This window comes from Lepus europaeus, chromosome 5 (genome assembly GCF_033115175.1).
Source record: "Lepus europaeus isolate LE1 chromosome 5, mLepTim1.pri, whole genome shotgun sequence".
Lineage (NCBI taxonomy): Eukaryota > Metazoa > Chordata > Mammalia > Lagomorpha > Leporidae > Lepus > Lepus europaeus.
In genome coordinates this window covers 78319779-78340864 of record NC_084831.1, presented here as the reverse complement: position 1 = coordinate 78340864, position 21086 = coordinate 78319779, and the positions used below count along the sequence as shown (strand labels likewise).

General features: G+C 46.4%; 1 protein-coding gene and 1 pseudogene across 1 annotated transcript in view; both read left to right on the top strand.

The window, feature by feature from the left end:
* The first annotated feature begins 1278 nt into the window (after positions 1-1278).
* LOC133759130 (survival motor neuron protein-like) lies at positions 1279-1821 on the top strand (annotated as a pseudogene).
* A 7024-nt stretch (positions 1822-8845) lies between these two features.
* LPAR3 (lysophosphatidic acid receptor 3) overlaps positions 8846-21086 on the top strand; it is a 93571-nt gene continuing 81330 nt past the window's right edge. The window contains exon 1 of the mRNA XM_062190100.1: positions 8846-8880. The gene's annotated coding sequence lies outside the window, so the exon portion shown is untranslated. The remainder of the gene's footprint in view (positions 8881-21086) is intronic.

Below are 21086 nucleotides of genomic sequence, written 5' to 3'. Positions count from 1 at the left end.
AAATTCATGGAAAATGCATACTATGAAAAAATTTATGCATGCATTTCAAAAATATTTTGCACCAAACTAAACTTGCCTTTTAATTCCAGTTTTCCATGAACTGTTAAAAGCACTCATGTAAATGTGAAAGCTATGCACAGAAGGGAGTAGTAGAGTGGTTACCAGAGGTTGGGAAGTAGAGGGGTTCTAGAGAAGGGTGGAGAAGGGTGGCTGATAGTTAGTGGGTACAGCTGGGTAGGAAGAACAACTTCTAATGTTCTATAGCACCGTAGGGTAACTATGGTTGACAATTCCATATTTCAAAATAGCTAGTAGGGAGAATTTTGAATGTTCGCAACACAAAGAAGTAATACATGTTTGTGGTGATAAAAATGCCTATTACCTTCACCTAATCATTACACCTTATATTCAGATGTTGAAATATCACACTGTACCCCATAAATATGTAAAATCATTACAAGTCAAATTTATAAAAGGGTCTCTTCTGACCAGTAATATCCATTATTCAAAATTTGGCGCACTCAGACAAGCAATGGCAACTAATCCAAAACTGAGAATAAATGAAATACGTTATATTGAAAACTACCCACCATGAAAGTTTTGCCAATTCATAATCCCACCAGGAGCACACAGAGTTACACATTTCTCTTACACTTTAATCAGTACTGAGAATCTCTCTATAAAAAACCTTTGTCACCTTGATATTTGATATGTGGTATCTCATTTTAATTTATAGTCCCTTTACTGTTAGACCAGTCAAATTTATTCTCATAAAACTGTTTGTAATTCATCTTCTGCCAGTTGTTCATATGCTTGTCTAATTTTTCCATTTTGATGTTATCCTTTTAACTATTTTGAGTTCTATACATGCCTCTCAGTAAATAACATAAAAGGGATACTTCTGCACATAAAAAATAATGCCATAAGTTTACATAAAAATTAAACAAGGAACAAATGGTAACTCAGCAATTAAGACACCCACACCAGAGTGCCTGAGATCAAGTTCTGTCTCCATCTTCATTTCTAGCTTCCTACTAATTCAGATACTCAAGTAATTGAGCTCTTGCCATCCACGTGGGAGACATAGATCAAACTCTCAGCTCCTGGTTTGAGCCCAGCCTTGGCTGGGATGGGAGTGCTGTCTCTCTCTCTTTCTTGGTTTCAAATAAAAAGGTTTAAATCAACCCCAAATAGAAAACTATTCGCAACATAGAATAGATGAAGAATTAATGCCCTTTGGCAGGAGGCTCACTATGGCAATGGGCATTGGCAGTGGTGATGGCAGTGGCGGCATCTGGTGTCCTGGGGCTGGAGGACTCAGTGCTGTTCTGGGGCAGAATGGGCCGGAGTGATGATTCTGACATTTTTGGGATGATACAGCATTGATAAAAGCTTATGGTAAAGTTATAGCATCATTTAAGCGTGCACTGAAGAATGGTGGCATTTATGAAACTTCAGATAAACCAAAGGTCATAACTAAAAGAAAATCTGTTAAGAAGAATAAATGCCAAATGAGGAATACTGCAACTCCCTTGAAACAGTGGAAGATTGGTAAAAAATGTTCTGCCATTTGGTCTGAAGACGGCTGCATCTCCCCGGCTACAATTGATTCAGTTGATCTTAAGAGGGAAACCTGTGTTGTGGTTTACACTGGATATGGAAATAGAGAAGAGCAAAATCTGTCTGTTCTACTTTTCCCAGATATCTGAAGTAGCTAATAACACAGAACAAAATGCCCAGGAGAATGAAAATGAGAGTCAAGTTTCCAGTGAGGACTTCTCCAGCACTCCTGGAAATAAATAAAACCAAGTCAAAAGCTAATCCTTAGAGCTTTTTCCTTCCTCTGCAACCCCCATGCCAGGGCCAGGGACCAGGAAAGCCAGGTCTAAAGTTCAATGGTCCACTTCCACCACCATGGCCACCCCTACCACCCCACTTCCTGTCATGCTGGCTACCCCCATTTCCTTCTGGGCCACCAGCAATTCCACCACCACTTCCCATTTGTCCAGATTCTCTCTCTCTCTCTCTCTTTTTAGATTTATTTATTTATTTGAAAGTCAGAGTCACACAGAGAGAGAAGGAGAGGCAGTGAGAGAGAGGTCTTTCATCCACTGGTTCACTCCCCAGATGGCCGCAATGGCCGGAGCTGTACCAATATGAAGCCAGGAGCCAGGAGCTGCTTTTGGGTCTTCCACACAGGTGCAGGGGCCCAAGGACTTGATCTTCTACTGCTTTCCCAGGCCACAGCAGAGAGCTGGATTGGAAGTAGAGCAGCTGGGACTCGAACTGGTGCCCATATGGGAAGCAGTGGCTTTACCTGCTACGCCACAGTGTGGGCCCCTCCAGATTCTCTTGATGATGCTGATGCCTTGGGAAGTATGTTAATCTCTTGTTTCATGAGTGGCTATCATCCTGGCTGCTATATGTGCTTCCAGCAAGGTCAGAAGGAAGGAAGATGCTCACATTTCAGTTAAGGAGTGAGTGCATCATTTTAAAGTGAACCTTTGCTATAAATGCTGTGGTTTGTGGAAAACAAGTGTTTTGATAATTTAAGAAACAGAAATGTAAAAAAATTGAAAAGTTAATGTAAAGCAATAGTAAAGATATTTTGATGACAAAGCTGGTAAATAAAAGATTGAGCTGTACCCCACCAGGATTTTCACCAAACACTTGCTGGCTGGCTGGCTGGCTGTATGGAAAAAACTCACTTTTACAATGTGTAGATCCTTAAAATCTGAAGACACCTGCATCACTGGTAGTCACACAGCCAGACTCTCTCTTTGGTTTGTAACGCATATGCAGTATGCTGTATTGCTATGAAGTGCTCTTGTTATAACTTCACTGGAGTTCAGTTGATCCTTTAGACCTGGTTTCCCATTTTCAGGAAATCCTGGGGCTAAGGCAACAAGTTAGATGACAGCTAATCATTAAACAAATGATTGGATAGATCCTGAATGTTATAGAAAAGGACTGGGCTCATTTCTTCAAAGTATCACTGTCTGCAAAGAAATAAGGAAGTAGGGGGAGGGGACTGTTTTAGATTAAATGTTATGTAACAGATGTCATAGCCAAATATAATGTGGGGTCTGTGATTGGACTGTTTGGTTAAGAAGCCTTTGTAGGGATCGGCACTGTGGCGTAGAAGGCTGAGCTTCTGTCTGCAGTGCCGGCATCACATATTTGTGCTGGTTGGAGTCCCGGTTGCTCCACATCTGATCCAGCTCCCTGCTAATGGGCTTGAGAAAGCAACAGAAGATGGCCCAAGTACCTGAGTGTCTGCACCCACATGGGAGACCAGGAAGAAGCTCCTGGCTGCTGGCTATGGCCTGGGGAGTGAAGCAGAAGATAGAAAATTCTCTCTCTCTCTCTCTCTGTATCACTGCCTTTCAAATAAGTAAATCAATCTTTTATTAAAAAAAATAGAAGCCATTGTAAACACTTGGCAAGGGATAACTGAGAGAATTTGAGTACAAACTGGGTTTTAAGTGATACTGGATAATTATTGCTAGGATAAGAATCATATAGTTTATAGAAGACTGCCTTTTAATTTGCACACTGAAGGATTTAGGAGTGAAGTGTTGTAGAGTTTCTAATATATTTTGAAAAGATTTAGCAAAATATATATGTGAATTTATGAAACATATAAGGCAACATGTTAATGAATTTGATTAACATATGTGAATACTCAATGTACTATTTTTCCTATTTTCTGTATGTTTAAAAATATATAATAAATTTCACATGTAGTCTGGCACATTAATATTTCCCCTATGATTTCCTTCCTTGCTCATATATTTAAAAACGTTCTACCCAAACTTGAAATCAAATAATCATTAATATTTATTTTCTTTTAATTGTTTAATGATTCTCTTTCTCCTTTTTGACAAATCATCTCTTTAAAGCATATGAAAATTACTTTGGTAAACATCTAATCTTTTTCCTCCAAAGTCAGTAACTTGTACCACTGACTGAATAGACCTTCCTTTTCCTATTGATTTAAGATGACTATTTCTCCAAATACAAACTTTTTTATGTTTACTAGGATTTGTATATGGAATTACTATTCTGGTCTTGCTTTGTCTCTCAACTCTTACACCAGTATCATTTTGTCTTAAAAATTCACTAAGGGATTGCTTCTCAACCTTTTGGCTAAGGTCAAGTGTAAAAAATCTTTAAGGTGACTATATAATTTTGCAAGCAACCTAGATACTTTTGCAAGTGAACTATATCTGGATGACAGACACAAATCTAGATTGTCTTGGGAAAACCAGCACAAAGGGTACCCCAGGTACTATGGCTTTATAATGTATTTTCATCTCTACTATATCAAGATTCACCTCATGACTTTCATTCTCAAAACTTGTCACTCTTTTCAGAAGCATAAAAATATGTGGACTTGGGGCTGGCAGTGTGGTGTAGTAGGTTAAACTTCCCTCCTGTGGTGCCGACATCCCATATGTGTGCCATTTCATGTCCTGGCTGCTCCTCTTCTGATCCAGCTTTCTGCTTATGGCCTGGGAAGGCAGTGGAAGATGACCCAAGTGGTTGGGCCCCTGCACCCACGTGGGAGACCTGGAAGAAGTTCCTGGCTCCTGGCTCCAGCCATTGCAGCCATTTGGGGAGTGAACCAGCAGAAGGAAGACCTCTCTCTGTCTCTCCCTCTCTCTGTAACTCTGCCTCATGAATTCATAGATAAACCCTTTAAAACAAATGCAGAATTAATTGGTATTGGGATGAATATCCAAGAAGTATTTCTACTTCTCCTCAAAGTATAAAGTTGTTTCATACTTCATATATGATATGGTTTGCTCAATCTAAATGAATTTATGTAGAATCTGACTGTTTTGGTATCATTGAACTATTTTTTTAACAGATTGGTTTTGTTAAGATTTTATTTATTTACTTATTTAAGAAGTAGAGTTACAGACAGAGAGAGGGAGAGACAGAGAGAAAGATCTTCCATCTGCTGGTTTATTCCCCAAATGCCCACAATGGCAGGAGCTATGCCAATTCGAAGCCAGGAGCCAGTAGCTTTGGGTGCTTTCCTAGGCCATAGCAGAGAGCTGGAACAGAAGAGGAGCAGCCAGGACTTGAACTGGCACACATATGGGATGCTGGCACTGCAGGAAGAGGCTTAGCCCGCTACACCACATAGCAGGCTCCTCAGTAAACTATTTCTGTGGCTTTCCGATGGAAGTTATTCTCGTGCAGCCAAGAGCTACTCCACGGGGCCACCTGGCTTGCCTATGCTATCTTTCTTTTCCTTTGTTTTCTTTTTTTTTTCTTTTGACAGGCAGAGTGGACAGTGAGAGAGAGAGAGACAGAGAGAAAGGTCTTCCTTTTGCCATTGGTTCACCCTCCAATGGCCACCGCGGCTGGCACGCTGCGGCCGGCGCACCGTGCTGATCCGATGGCAGGAGCCAGGTGCTTCTCCTGGTCTCCCATGGGGTGAGGGCCCAAGTATTTGGGCCATCCTCCTTTGCACTCCCGGGCCATAGCAGAGAGCTGGCCTGGAAGAGGGGCAACCGGGATAGAATTCGGCGCCCCGACCGGGACTAGAACCTGGTGTGCCGGCGCTGCAAGGCGGAGGATTAGCCTATTGAGCCATGGCGCCGGCCTCCTTTGTTTTCTATGGAGCTGTTTACCCGGTCTATCCTCAGAATACGCCAGCTGTTGCTGTCCCACTGACACCCTTCACTCTACAGCTGCCATTCCACTCTCACACTAGTCACCTGCATAGGCATGCTTGGCACAAGTTAGAGCAGATGAACAAAATCAGCGCAGACACTTCCCAAAGGTACTAAAAGAAGATCTGTGAACTCCTGCCCAGATGCTCAAAGGTTCAAGCGGAGTCTGGAATAGAGGAACATGGGCCTCTTTCCACAAGGCCAAAGAGGAAGAAAAGACTCCCATGTTGCCTTCCACTGTGGCAGGGGGCCATTTTCAATCTTATTTGTTTATTTATCTTGCAGCATTTATGCCCTTCCTGTATGTAAATGCTGGCTGGCATAGTTTCTCCAAGGTCATAGCTGTCCATTCAGCCACCACCATTTAGTTCTATTGGGCACTGTTGCCCTTTCCTTTATAGAAACAATGTTACAAATCTGTGTCTCCAGGAACTCCAGACCCCAACACCAATGTTTTTGAATGAGGGCTCAGCCACTGATGTGTAAGGCCTGGTAAACCCTCAGACTTCATGTCTGCCAATTCTAATGCTAATTCTAATTTGGTTTTACTAATAAAAACATTTTATTAGATGTAGAGAAAGGAGACACCATAGACCTAAGGACTTAAAGAAGGTTCCGGTGGATAATCCCTGCGCTTTCCCTTAAAAACCAGGATTTGGGAGTGGGGCGAGGGGTAGGAGGAGTGTCTCTTCTTTCCAGTTCTCTTGCAGCTCATCTTTTTTCCTTTTGCTGCTCCTGCCTTTGGGTCTCTGTTGCTGCTCCTGTTCCCCTCTGTCCCTTCTTGCCTTGCCCTCGGGTCTCACCCACACATGTTAAAAACCATGCAGCTAAAACGACTTTTTCTTATTGCAACACAGATCACCTGGCCCCTGTCTCCTTTCTCCTCTTGAAGGCATCGCACCTGGCTCTGCAGGACCCATGCTCTCCTCTGCAGTGCTGGAGTTCAGGAAGCTATGATGTAATGGTCTTCCAAGTGCCTGTGTTAATACGTCGTTTGGAACTTGGAACAGATTTTCCCAGCCAAAGAAGGTTCGAAATGGTGTTTACAGTTCCCAGTGCAGCCTACAACAATTTACTCACTCTCCATGCTACACATTTGTTGAGTCAAGCATTCACTAAGTGCTGGCGGTTGAGAATTTTGGTGTTCCCAGCTGCCCTTCAGTGCCGTGATGTTTGAGTCGAGCTGTTTACTCCCCTAATCCTGGTTTCATAGATCATGGCAAGGTTTCTGCTTGTTCCAGTTCACAGGATCTTTAGCACTAGCTTTGCAAGTTGTACCTCTCTCCACACAGTTCATCTGCAAGACCCCATTGAAATTTTCCAAATCCCTGGATGAAGCAACAATCACAGGGTGATCAAAATCTAGCCATATCCCTGTGAAGGTGTGAGGCACACTAAGCTGTCACAGTCTATAGGATGAGATGAGATGCCCTGGGTAAGGAATCTAACATGATTAAAGCATTGTTTTCATAGACACAGAGAGAGAGAGAGAACCAGAGAGAGAACGGTCTCTGATGTTAGAGATTACTGGACAGGTGGTTTCCTAGGATATAGTTGTTCATGGGCACAGAGAGGGGTTGATGTGGATTTCATGTTTTGCAACATTTATTTATTTGAAATGAGGGGTGGGGGTGAGAAAGAGATATTTTGAGATTGTCTATCTGCTGATTCAATCCCCAAAGGCCTGCAGCAGCCAAGGCTGGGCCAAGGTGAAGCCAGAAGCCAGGAACTTTGATCTTCAAGTACTGGAGCCATCATATACCATCTCTCAGGTGCATTAGCAAAAATCTGGATAAGAAGTGGAGGGGCCAGGACTCGAAGTAGGCATTCCGGTACGGGATATGGGTATCCCAAGCACTTGCTGGACCTGCTGGGCCACAATACCCACTACATGTGTGTGTTTAAAAAATTGTTTTAAATTTATTTTATTTGAAAGGCATCTCTCTCTCTCTCTCTCTTTCTCTCTCTCTCTCTCTCTCTCTCTCTCACACACACACACACACACACACATCTCTTATCTGCTGGTTCAATCCCAAAATGTCCACAACAGCAGTAGCAGGGCCACGCCCAGCAGGCCAGAACTCAGAGTTGGCCGCCTGATGGCAGGAACCTAAGCACTTGAGGGATCACCTGCTGCCTCCCAGGGTGCACAATAGCAAGAATGGAATTCACAAGGGAGCACTCCCCTATTGGATGAGAGCATCCCAAGACAAGTCTTAACTTCTGGGCCAAAGGCTCCCTACCCCCTCCAATATCAATGTTGCATACACAACAAAAGGTTGAATGAATGAATGAATGATTGGCAAAGGGTTAGGAAGACAATTAGGCACACGGAATTTGCTGTTTCCCAGGGCTTTGAAGCATGAGTGAGAAGGACTTTTTGCCTCTTTCCTTCTTGCGAGCTCACCAGGCACACTCCACTCTGAGTGCCTCTGGGCCTTGGTTTAAAGCCCTGACGACATCTGGTTTATTTTACCTGCTTCTTCTTTACCAAAGGTGGGTCCTTGGAGGCTTTGTATTTCAGTTATGCAAAACAATGTATCCAGGACTGTTTACCAGGGGAGGCCAAGCAGCCTCTTACAAGAAACTTAAATTTGTTTTGTCTACTGTTGCTCTAAGAAAGGACAGGGCCCCAGGCCAGATCTACGCGAACATCCTGGGGAGGCTTTGGGGTTCCAGTCTTTGAGCTTGCGGGCTGGGGCTAGCAAGGAGCGGGCCTCCCACAGGTGGTGAGCCAGGGCTGCAAGTCCTGCCGCCCCCAGGTGAGGAGGGAGGGACCGACTTCTGGCTGTCAGGCGGTCCTTCAGCGAGCGCCCGACCCTCTTCGGGCGGCCACCGCCTTGGGGACAAACCCACGCAGGAGCGCGTTTGCGGGAGGGCCGCGGCCTGGCCGGTGGGGGGCGCCCTCCCGTGGGAAAGCGCGGACGCGCGGGGCAGGGCCAGGCAGGGCGGGGCCGGGCGGGGCCGCGGCCCCTCCGCCCCTTCCTGACTCGTGCGAACTTTCTTCGGGCTCCCGGCGCGTCGCAGCGGCCGCTGGAGAGGAGGCGCCCCGCCCGCGCGCCGCGTCCTCGGCTGCTCCACGCGCCTGGCCGGAGCTCGGCGCCCGGTCGCCCCGTCGCGCTCGGCCTCGAGGGCATGCGGCAGCCGCAGGGGCCCCCGCTCCTGGGCTCGGCGGTGCGGGCGAGCGTGAGCGGTGAGTGCGTGCGGGGCGCGGGGAGGGTGCTGGAGCCGCGACCGGCCGGGGCAGGCGACTCTCTGCCGGGCCCAGGCCTCGAATTTTGGGGGTTGCCCGGTTTTCAGCTTGGGCCCCGACCCCACTGGGCCGTCCCGAGTTGGGACTCTGAGGGGAGGAGTGTGGCGCGTCTTGCCGGTTTCCGTCGCTCCTTCTCGGAGCAATGAAGAGATGCGGGCTGAGGGCCGCGTGCGCGCCGGTGCGGTGGGCGCCGCGGCTGCGCTCGCTCGCACAGGTGCTTCACTGTCACCCTGGGTCTTGCTGCGGTGGCGGTGATTAGGCAAGTGTGTTCTCCACAGACCCCAGGGAGCTAACGTTTCTCAGCTTCCCTCTTCCACACGCGGTGCGATGACTTGCCCGTGCGGGAACGGTTGGAACCGTGCGCAGGCATCTAACGATCGGAGAAAATAGTGGTTGCTAACTAGCCACCCGGCTGTGCTGGGTGAGTGGCGTGTCCCCCGCCAACCCCCACGTCACCCGCAGACAGAAGCGCTTTGTTCGTCGCAATGTTACTTTATTGCTTTCTCTCACCAAGTTACAGCTACCCCAAATTGCTTAGAATTTTCTCAAGCATATAATTTGAGGAGTGACTGTGAGTATCGGAAACAGTTTGGGTCTTATTAAGGTCATCGTTAAAACGGCCCTGAAAAGCATGTGTCGGTCAATTTTTAACTGAGTAATTTTCGCTCAGTGTTTCAGTGTTTCCTCTGATTTGTTATTTGTCTTTGTGACCCCCCCTCCCCCCTTTTCCTTGACCTGGTCTTCTTGGAAATCACTTTGGAAATGAAGGGCGGGTCAACCTCTCCGGGTTGCACCTTGTTTTTGCGAAGTCAGAGGAGAAAGTGAACGTCGCAGGCAGTCCCTTCTTTACAACTGGGCAGGTACTCCATGCACCGTATTTCTCGAGGGCATGAACTCTGCGCTACTGAAGGCAGCTTGCTGGGTTTATGCAGTGGACTCTGTGTCTCAGTGGACAAGCGAACCCTGCTTCCTAAGAGACCTTGAACTGACTCGGGGAGGCCGTCTGCGCCTGGTGAATGATGTTTCCCTCTTTTTCAACCAGAGTGATACAGTTAGACGCACGCAGGCTTGGCTCTTTTCACACCACGCCTGTTTAAACAAACTAGCCATTCTAAAAAGTCCAGCACGAAAACCCTGCCAATGAGGGTTGTGTACGTGAGATAAGCTTCACTTGGCTCTTGGGTTTTGAGATTGTATTCACTTCATATCATCAGAGGACATGGACATCCAAACATCTGGGCAGCACTTATGTTGCTACTACTCAATAACTAATGAGATTGGTCATCTTAGCAAATTTTTCTTATTTATTTATCTTTAGAACTCAGAAGTGTGTAGCTTTGATTTAGTTTCAAATGACTTAGTTCTAAGTCTAACAAAATACATACAGCAACTCCCAGACTCTGTCAAATCAGATGCAGTTTAGGGGTCTGGCTGTTTTGTAAGATGTTTGGTAGGACAGGTCTGTTTGTGTCTTCTATGAATGAAGACAGGTGGAAAAACTAAAACATGTGACAGTCTTTTTTTTTTTAAAGATTTTTTATTTATTTGAAAGGCAGAGTTAGAGAGGAGGAGAGACACACAGAGATCATCATCTGCTGGTTCACTCCCCAAATGTCCCCAGTCACCAGGGCTGGGCCAGGATGAAGCCAGGAGCTTCCTGTGGGTCTCCCTTGTGGATGCTGGGACCCAAGCATTTGGGCTATCCTCTGCTGCTTTCCCAGATGCATCAGCAGGGAGCTGGATTTGAAAGTAAAGTAGCCAGCCAGGTCGGGAACCAGTGCCCATGTGGGATGCCGCAGGCAGAGGCTTAACCTGCTAGGACATAATACTGGCCCTGTGACAGTTTCTTTGGCATGTCCATCAAAACCTATTTGAGACATGACAACATGTTAACCATCTCTCAGTTTTGAAAAACACACATGTGCACAGAGGAACAAATGCACCCACAGCACTGTAGCCAGGCAGCCACAGAGGGACACTCTGTCAACGTCCCATGTCCATGCCTGCGTTAGGCTGGCTGTGTCTCCTTGGGTTTCCCAGCTTCCTGCGGAGGAGAGTAATCCCCATAACTTAAGCCCAACCTCTTATTTCTTTGGGCTGGGGCAAGGGGAATCACCAGAACTCACATGGGCATGACTGTAACTCACATTACCCATTAGCAGTTCTCCTTGCAGTATACCTTCGCTCAGATGCTTTCTGGCCTGTGATTATACCCGTGTGGCTGAGTCTGATTGCAGGCTTTTAAAATGGCAGAGACCAGGCCCAAGGCATTATTAATGTGGGACCAAGGCAAGAACAAGACCCCGCAGTTAGACCACCCTATTTTCCAGCTCAGGCAGTGCTGCCTTGGAGATGTTAGGTAACTTCGCCTTTCTGAGCTCGAATTTCCTCATTTGTAAAAGTGAGGATTATAGCCACCACCCAAGATGAAAAGGCAAAGCTCTTTTGCAGGGTCTCTGATGGACAGGAATTACTCCTGAAATGCTGGTGGCCCTCTTTTCCTTCCAGGAAAGTATTGATATTAGTGTAAGCAGGAATGCAAAGATGGATCCCAAGCCCGAAGTTACTTATGGTTTTATGCACACTTTTCCTATATGTCTTCCCCATCGCTAGCTCTTTTGCTCCCTCCCTTATTTCTCCTCCTGCTTTCTGTCCTTGATGATCCTTAGTCCCTCAGTTCAGTATGGACATATATGGGCAGAGCCCTGGAATCTACTCCTGCCATGGATGGGGGAAGTAATGATAAGGGTAGGCGACTCTCTGTTTAGGTGCCGAGAGTTTGTGCTTGTTACAAATGAGGGGCTGGGGCCGGCGCCGTGGCTCAACAGGCTAATCCTCCGCCTAGCGGCGCCGGCACAACAGGTTCTAGTCCTGGTCGGGGCACCGGATTCTGTCCCGGTTGCCCCTCTTCCAGGCCAGCTCTCTGCTATGGCCCGGGAGTGCAAAGGAGGATGGCCCAAGTGCTTGGGTCCTGCACCCCATGGGAGACCAGGATAAGCACCTGGCTCCTGCTTTCGGATCATTGCTGTGCGCCTGCCGCAGCAGCCATTGGAGGGTGAACCAATGGCAAAGGAAGACCTTTCTCTCTGTCTCTCTCTCTCTCACTGTCCACTCTGCCTGTCAAAAAAACAAAAACAAAAAAAAAAAAAAAAAGAAAAAAGAAAAAGAAAAAGAAAAAAAAAGAGGGGCTGGAGGTACTTGGAATACTAGGATCTGAACTCTAATCCTAGCCCTGCTTTAAAAGGTTTTTTTTTTTTTTTTTTTTTTTAAATTCCATTTTATTTGAAAGGCAAACAGAGTTCGCAACCACTGATACACATACTTCACTGGAGAGACAGATGGAGAGAAGTCCTTTATTCATTTTTTTGTTTTGTTTTGTTTTGACAGGCAGAGTTAGACAGTGAGAGAGCGACAGAGAGAAAGGTCTTCCTTCCATTGGTTCACCCCCTAAATGGCTGCTAAGGGCGGTGCGCTGCGCTGATCCATAGCAAGCAGCCAGGTGCTTCCTCCTGGTCTCCCCTGTGGGTGCAGGGCCCAAGCACTTGGGCCATCCTCCACTGCCTTCCCGGGCCACAGCAGAGAGCTGGACTGGAAGAGGAGCAACTGAGACAGAATCCAGCACCCCAACCAGGACTAGAACCTGGGGTGCTGGCACCGCAGGCAGAGGATTAGCCTAGTGAGCCACGGCGCTGGTCCTTTATCCACTGATTCACTCCCCATATACTGTCAACAGCCAGGGCTAGGCCAGACTGAATCCAGGAGCCAGGAACTGCATTCAGGTCTCCCATGTAGGTGGCAGGGACTCAAGTACTTGATTCATCCTCTACCTCCCAGGGTGCGTGTTGGCAAGAAGCAGAATGGGAAGTAGAGTGTCTGCGGCTTCAATCAGACCCTTTGATATGGGATGCCATAATCCCAGGCAACCACTATGTTCTTAGCTAAATTCCCACCCTCCAGCCCCATTTTGGTGAGCTTCTGCAACCTACCATATGGTACTTGTCATCCATGAATCTATTTTCTTTTTTTCACAAGTGTGGATCATGCCGTTTCTACCTCTCTGCCTGGGTTAAGTCACATATGTGGAAGAACGTTGCTCCCTGTGCAGGGCCATCCAAATGCTGGGATTAAAGAAGCAGAGCCTCCAGTGTGTGAGGTCCCAGGCAGGCTCACTGAGTGCGGGCCCTGCAGGGGCGCTGGGGTCTCTGCGTGGGTGCCTTATTGCTGAGTGGCCATTGCTGCTGTCCCTCCACATCCTTCTCTCCTGTCCCCTGCTGTTACACTCAATTTCAGGAGGAAATCACACCAGAGCTTGGGCAGCTGCTCCGGTGGGAATGTGAGAGGAAGGCCAGCTTCAGGCCGGAGATTACTTAACACTATGTGCTCAAGATGGAAGGCACAGGGAAGAGTTCCAAAGATGCTTTCATTCCCTCTGAGAATTACCTGTACTGTCTGCTCCTCAGTTCTCAGCAGACAGAACCCGGTCAGTGACTCACCCAGGATGTCAGGACAGGGAGGAAGCAGCAGTCCTCAGACAGTGGAGTGGGGTGCACCTGTACCACCCTCACTGCCCGGTACCTTCCTGCTAACTTGGTTCTCTAAGGTTCAGTCTGCAAAATGCTAAACTGACTCAAGCATGCCCCACACCCCAAAACACAATTATTTAATCCTGTTTGAAACTTGTGTGTTGTTCTCTGCCTGATCTGGTGAGCCAGCAGAGTAGTGCCCATTGGGAGGAAGGTTGTAACCCATGCCCCTTGTCACTACCCCCTGGGCCTATGTCCTCTTCCCTTCTGTCCCTGGCTGCTGAAGCCCCTGACCCCTAGTATCAGGTCCTGTCTGCCTACAGCCAAGAACTCCTCCCTTCCCCATGAACCCAGCTACGACCCTGCTCCCATGAACCTTGTCTCACCTCCCCAGCTATGAGTCACTCATATACCCCAGGCTGCACAAGACTGCGTGTCACTCTGGAAAGCAGTCTGCCCAGTATAGCCTGCCTCACCCTTTCCTAAGAGTGGTAATCCGTCCCCCTAATTACTCATTGTTCCTTGAGACATTAGGCTGGAGCTCCTACCAGTCTGACCTTGGCTCAGCCATGGGCAGATTCAGTGGTTATCAAGGGAGTTTGGCAGGTGGGAGCACTGGGTCGGAGGGCACTTTGGCCCCTCCACAGGTGTACCAGTTTGCTCAAAAGCCTTCAAAGCAAGCATGCATTCTAAATAAACACAGTGTGCTTGCTTAGTAACTGAAGCTTTAAGGCAAGCTCCTGGTCTCCCCGTTTAAGCCAGGCTGCCCCCAAATCCAGCCTCTGGAGAAATTCGGAAGCTCCAGGCACCGTGTCAGTCCAAGGTGGGCAGTGGGGTCAATCGGAGGCATTTATTCCCCAGTGAGAGCTGGCAGCCCAGAGTTAAGGTTCAGAGCCATTGGTGGTAACTAGTTATTGAAGAGCAAAGTGAGGGGTTGGGTGTGGAGTCTTGCCAGGAGAACACCCAGGAGTCATTTTCCTCCTGCCCTGCTTGATTTTTGATGTCATCTCTTTTAATGGGGCTAGTCCCTTCCTGGGCAAAAACTAGCACGTGGATCTGGCAAACAGAAAAAAAGCATAATCTTTGTTGTCTGTCGCCACAGCATTAGAATTAAAATGTGTCTCTGATTCTCTTTTTCTGTCTCTAAACACACACACACGCACACAAACACACACACACATTCTCATGAGGATACTGTACAGATTTCAAAATTTTTTTGTAAAAAATACTTATCTTTTAATTTGTTTTTTTTTCTGTTGACTTTTTGATACACTCTTACCTGCATCTATAAATATATATGTCAAATCATTTTAATATCTTTTTTTATTTATTTGACAGGTAGAGTTATAGACAGTGGAAGAGAGAGACGGAGAGAAAGGTCTTCCTTCCGTTGGTTCACAAATGGCACCACAGCCGGTGCTGCACCGATCCGAAGCCAGGAGCCAGGTGTTTCCTCCTGGTCTCCCATGCAGGTGCAGGGCCCAAGCACTTGGGCCATCCTCCACTGCCCTCCTGGGCCACAACAGAGAGCTGGCCTGGAAGAGGAGAACCAGGACTAGAACCTAGCGCCCATATGGGATGCCGGTGCCACAGGTGGAGGATTAACCAAGTGAGCCACGGTGCCGGCCCCTAATATCTTTTTTTTTTTTTTTTTTTTTGTGACAGAGTTAGACAGTGAGAGAGATACAGAGAGAAAGGGCTTCTTTCCATTGGTTCACCTCCCAAATGGCCGCTAAGGCCGACGTGCTGCACCAATCCAAAGCCAGGAGCCAGGTACCTCCTCCTGGTCTCCCATGTGGGTGCCAGCCCAAGCACTTAGGCTATATGTCACATAGGATCACTAGTGTTTATTATGACTCCTTTGTGAACAAATTCCAGACATTATTCCCCACCATCCTTAAACATTCCAACATTTAAAAACCAGATCCTGGAGTCAGCGCTGGGGTGTAATGGGTGCAGCGTCTGCTTTTGATGCCAGCATCCCTCATGGGCACCAGTTCACGTCCTAGCTGCTCCACTTCTGATCCAGCTGCCTCCTAACATGCCCAGAAAGAGCAGCAGAGGATGGCCCAAGTGCTTGGACCCCTGCGCCCACATGGGAGTCCTGGATGAAGCTCCTGGCTGCTAAAATCTTCGCAGTGTACTGAGTAAAGATCTTATATTCTGCAGGATGACTGTCAGCCTAAGTCTGTTGAGCATTTCCTTGGAACCAGACTCAGCTTGTACATTCTTAGAAGGAATATGGCTGTAACAAAACTGCAGTTCTTAGCTCCTCACAAGAGAACATACCTGTTACAACCCATCCCACCCCTGGGATATTGACCTTGATCACCTCCTTGTCTTTATAGCTGCCAAATCTCTCCACCATTGTCCTTTCAAAGTTACTGGTGTTTGTGGGGAAGTGTTCCAAGGCTGTACTAATAGCCTGCACCTCATTAAACCCCTGCCTACAGACTTAACATTTGTGATGACTTCTGCCTGAATCAGCCACTCCGTGAGGGTTTCCAAATGGTGACTCTTTGTTTCCATTACTCTTTTTTTTTTTTTTTTTTTGACAGGCAGAGTGGACAGTGAGAGAGAAAGACAGAGAGAAAAGTCTTCCTTTGCCATTGGTTCACCCTCCAATAGCCGCTGCAGCCGGTGCGCTACTGCCGGCGCACCACGCTGATTCGAAGCTAGGAGCCAGGTGCTTCTCCCGGTCTCCCATGCGGGTGCAGGGCCCAAGGACTTGGGCCATCCTCCACTGCACTCCCGGGCCATAGCAGAGAGCTGGCCTGGAAGAGAGGCGACTGGGACAGAATCCGGTGCCCCGACCAGGACTAGAACCCGGTGTCTGGTGCTGCAGGCGGAGGATTAGCCTATTGAGCCGCGGCGCTGGCTTCCATTACTCTTTCTACATTTATTACTTGGAATTCTACTCCAAGGAAGATGGACCTTTCTCTGTTTGCCAAGTAGTCACTTATATTGGGAAATATTCATGCATTCCCTTTGTAGCCAATAATTTGATGTCTTTTGCTATCATTATTTGTTTTAATGCTCAGATTATCCTCTGTTTGACCATAGGGATGTTACAGAGCTTGATCCTATGTCCTTTTGACATATCTCTATTATTCATTAAGCATTTCTTTGTTTTCTGCAAGATGTTCCACGCTCATCTTGTTCTTTCCCTGACTTACCCTTTTAGTAGAGAATGGTATTTTTTCTTTTCAAAATTTATTAATTTAAGCTAAACAACATGATATTTTGATTTAGGTGTCTTGATATGCATGTACATACTGAGGTGATTACTGCAGCCAAGCAAATTAACATACACCTCACATAGTCATTGTGTGTGTGAGAGAGAGAGAGAGAGAGATAAGAATTGCTGGAATCTACTCTCTTTACAAATTACTCTCTCTACAAATTTAATGCAAGATTATTAAACTATAGCTGTCATGTTGTACAAGGAGGAGTGTAGAGGAATGGGAAGATATAGACTGAACATTACAAAGTTGATGGTATATAAAATGAGTAAGTATAGAGAGGTGATGTACAGTGAGAATGGTGTACTGATTTCAAGATACAGAGGTTGGTATGCCCATTGTTACTAGGGTGGCATTGCTTCTAAGTCTCCCAGAGGACAGAGCGAGGACATGTATGCATACATGTTTACACACATTTATATACATGTCCAAATTTATAAATTTTTCTGCCCTTGTAGTAGGCCATGCATTGTAAAATGGTGGGTTTATCCTAAATGTGTCCAAATTCAATCCAGCACTCTAGTGAACATTTCTACTCTTTCCCCTTTATATTATTGGTATTATTGGTACATATCTTCTCTGGTGGTCAGAAATTTGACTCTTAGTATATTCAGTATTTTTACTTATCTGCTTGAAGTAACTAAACTCCCAGCCATGAAGGTCATCCTGTCTCCTCTGTGTCCCCCTCCTTTCCTGCTGCCTCTTGTCCCTGGCCGCTGGGCCTGCTGTCCTGTGTTTCTGTGCGGCTTCGTCCTTGGCTCTGGTCCCTCCAGCTCACAGCTGGATATGACTCCCAAGCGATAGCTCATGACAACAGCTTCCCCTTCATGGTAACCCATTCTCCATGCTCTGTCCTGGGGAGGGAAGAAAAGAGCAGGGTAAGGAAAAGAGAAGAAGATTGGAATGGAAGGAAAGCAAAGATGGAAAAATAGGTGCATTTTAGAGTCTTTTGATAGACGTTGCCAAATTGCCCTCTCAAAAAGCTGTTATAGGTATACATTCTCATCCATATATTATGAGGGTGCCATTTTTCCCACCTCCTTGTCAATCTTAAGTGTTATTCAGTTGTTTAAATGTTGCCAATCTGATAGAACTTCAGTTTTATCGCTGTTATGGTATGGACAAAACTCACTCCAGTACTATCCTTCTATGTCCCATCCCAAACTCTACATCAGGATTTCTCAGCATTGGCACTGTTGGCGTTTTGGCTTTATTGTGGAAGGATGTCTTGGGCATCGTCAAATGGGGAGCAGCATCCCTGGCCTCCACCCAGTAGATGCCAGTAGCACACCCTGGTCCTTTTTTTTTTTTTTTAAAGATTTATTTTATTTACTTGCAAGAGTTAGAGAAAGAGAAGAAGAGAAAGACAGAGAGCTTGCATCTGTTGGTTCATTCCCCAGCTGGTCACAGTACCTGGGATTGGGCCAGGCCAAAGCCAGAAGCTTGGAAGTCCATCTGGATCTCCCACATGGGAGGTAGGGACCCAAAGACTTGGGCCTTATTCTACTGCCTTCCCAGGTGCATTAGTTGAACCAGAAGTGGAGTAGCTGGGACTGGGACTGGCACCCATATTAGAATGCTGATGTCACAGATGGTGGCTTAACCCACTATGCCACAACGTCAACCCCACTCCCCAGTCTTGACTGTCACAAACATCTCTAGGTATTGCTAACTGCTTCCTGAGAGGAAGAGAGGATTGGTCCTGCCTGGGTACCCACTGCACTAGATTAAGAGCTTCCTAAGAGCAGGTCAAATCTTTATTCAAGTCTTGTGCATCTGTTTGTCTTACATGCCATGAACAATGAGGAAATGTTAACTGGACAAGAGTGAGTGAACTCAATGGTTGGATAGACTCCATTATAACAGGGCCATTATATTACATGTGTATAACTCACCAATGTGCAAATTCCAGAGACTTGCAGCAGAGGGAAAAGGAGTGGAATGTTAGCAATATTCAAGTTCTGTGGATTGCTACCAGACCATCACTAGTCTTTTTCAGTTTGTTTACATACTCTTTTCTTTCTAAAAATGTTTACTTATTTTCACTCTGCTTTAAAGGCAGAGTGACAGAGAGAAATTTCATGCATTGGTTCACTCCCAAAATACCTGAAGCCAGGAGCCAGGAACTCCATCCAGGCCTCCCGCATAGATGGCACGCACTCAAATACTTGAGCCATCACTTGCTGCCTTCCAGGATGCATTGACAGGAAGCTGGATCAGAAGTGGAGTAGCTGGAGCAGCTGGAGCACTCCAGTAGGGGATGTGGGTATTCCAAGGGGAGGCTTAATCCCCTGAGCCACACACTCAGATCATTGATGTGTGTAGCCTCATTCCAAAGTCTGTTTCATTGATGAAGAACATATAGTGCTTTGGGAGAAGGTGGTAAGCTCCATCGTTCAACATGCTAGATGTAAACAGGGTTGCTTTGCTTCTTTCTCTGAAACTGGTGAACTGACTAATCATTGCTACGTTCTATCATGTATTTAGAGTTTTCTTCTGACATTTCTGTTTGATTACATAGGCCTTCCCCCCGGTAAACTCTGGTCAGAAATCCCAAGGATGGTTACTCTTGCAAATCTTCGATGCCCCGACCAGAGTCAGATTGTATTTCTCCTAGCATCAGTAAATGTTTACAAAAGGCACGGATGTCATCAGGAAGAACAAATCTACAAATTGCATTTCCCGTGGGGGCAGAGCATTTGCTATGAAGAAGAGGCTCCAGTGGTCAGTGTGGTGGAAAGAGCCCCACGCCAGGAGGGTGAGGGCTGGTTGGGGTGCTTCAGTTTCCCGGTTTAAGTTTCCTTCTCTGTGAAGTGGAGAAGGTTTTACTGCCCATCTCACTGTGGGGTCAGGCAGGGAAAGAGACAGGAACTCATTTTGAAAGCCATTCTACCCTGTATCAGCGAATGGGTTTTGATGGATTGATCCTGACAGGGTGGTCTAGAGGAAGTGTGGTAAGTAAGATAGTTAGAATGTTAAATGTCAGGTTTTCAGCCCAGCTGGCTCTCTTCCTCTTCCCTGATTATATGTATGCATCTGGGACCAAAGGCTTTCAAGGACAGTGAAAAACACCAGCTAGTGACTCTGAGCAGGGTGGTGATAGAGAAGAAAAGGCCTTGGCCTTGGTCTTGGCCTTGGGTGGTTCCAGTGTTCCAGTGACCTACCCAAGAGCCTCCTCCCATGGTCTCCAGCTTCCCCATGGTCTCTGTTGGGGCCCTGGCTCTCCCACCCCTTGGGAACAGACTCACCCTGGAACTCAATGGACCTTCTATAACTCCCCTAGACCAGGAGTGAAATGCATGTTTTATATTATCTAGTAACTCAACACATTTGATTTTGGCAGAAACTGGGGCTCAAAGAAGCTAAAGAACTTGACTTAGGCCCCATTGATGGAAACAGTAATTAAGTAGCACTACTTGTCAGAGACTATTCTAAGCATCTTACTTATTTAAATCTTCCGACAGCCTTAGGAAGAAAGCACTCTTGGCTATTCCCATTTTGTAGATGAGAAAATTAAGGCACAGGGAAATTAACTAATTTGCTGATAAACATAACTTTTAACTCAGGCTGGTTAGCTCCAGAGGCTGTGCCCTTTTGCATGTGAATATCCCATTTGCCCAGCACCATTTGTTAAGGTGGCTTTCTTCCTCCTGGTCTTGGCACCCTTATTGAAGACCAGTTGATGGATTTGTTTCTGGCCTTTATAATTGTGTTCTATTAGTTTATATGTCTGTCTTTATGCCACTGTCATCGTGTTTAATGACTGTGGCTTTGTGTTTGGAATCAGGAAATGGGAGGCTCTACCTTTATTCTTTCTCACAATTGTTTTGGTTATTTAGAGAGTCTGTTGTACCATATAACTTTGAGGATTGTTTTTTTCTATGTCTATGAGAACTGCCCTTGGGATTTTGACAGAGATTAATTGAATCTTTAGATGACTTTGGATATGTTAACAACATTAAGCCTTTGATCCGTGAACATAGATATCTTTCAATTTATTTGTTTCTTTTGAGAAAAATCTTTATTTTGGGGCTAGTGTTGTGGCATAACAAGTTTGGCCAATACCTGTGACACCAGCATCCCTTATGGGCACTAGTTCAAGTCCTGGATGTTCCACTTCCAGTCCATCTCCCTGCTAATGTGCCTGGGAAAGTAGTGGAAGATAGCAAACTTCTTTGGCCCCTGCACCCATGTGGGAAACCTGGATCAAGCTCCTGGTTCCAGGCTTCAGTCTGACCTAGCCTTGGCTGTTGCAGTCATTTGGGAAGTGAACCAGCAGATGGAAGATCTCTCTCTCTCTCTCTCTCTCTCTCTCTTTCTCTGTAACTCTGCCTTTCAGATAAATAAATAAATCATTTAAAAAGAAGAAAGTGGAAACCAC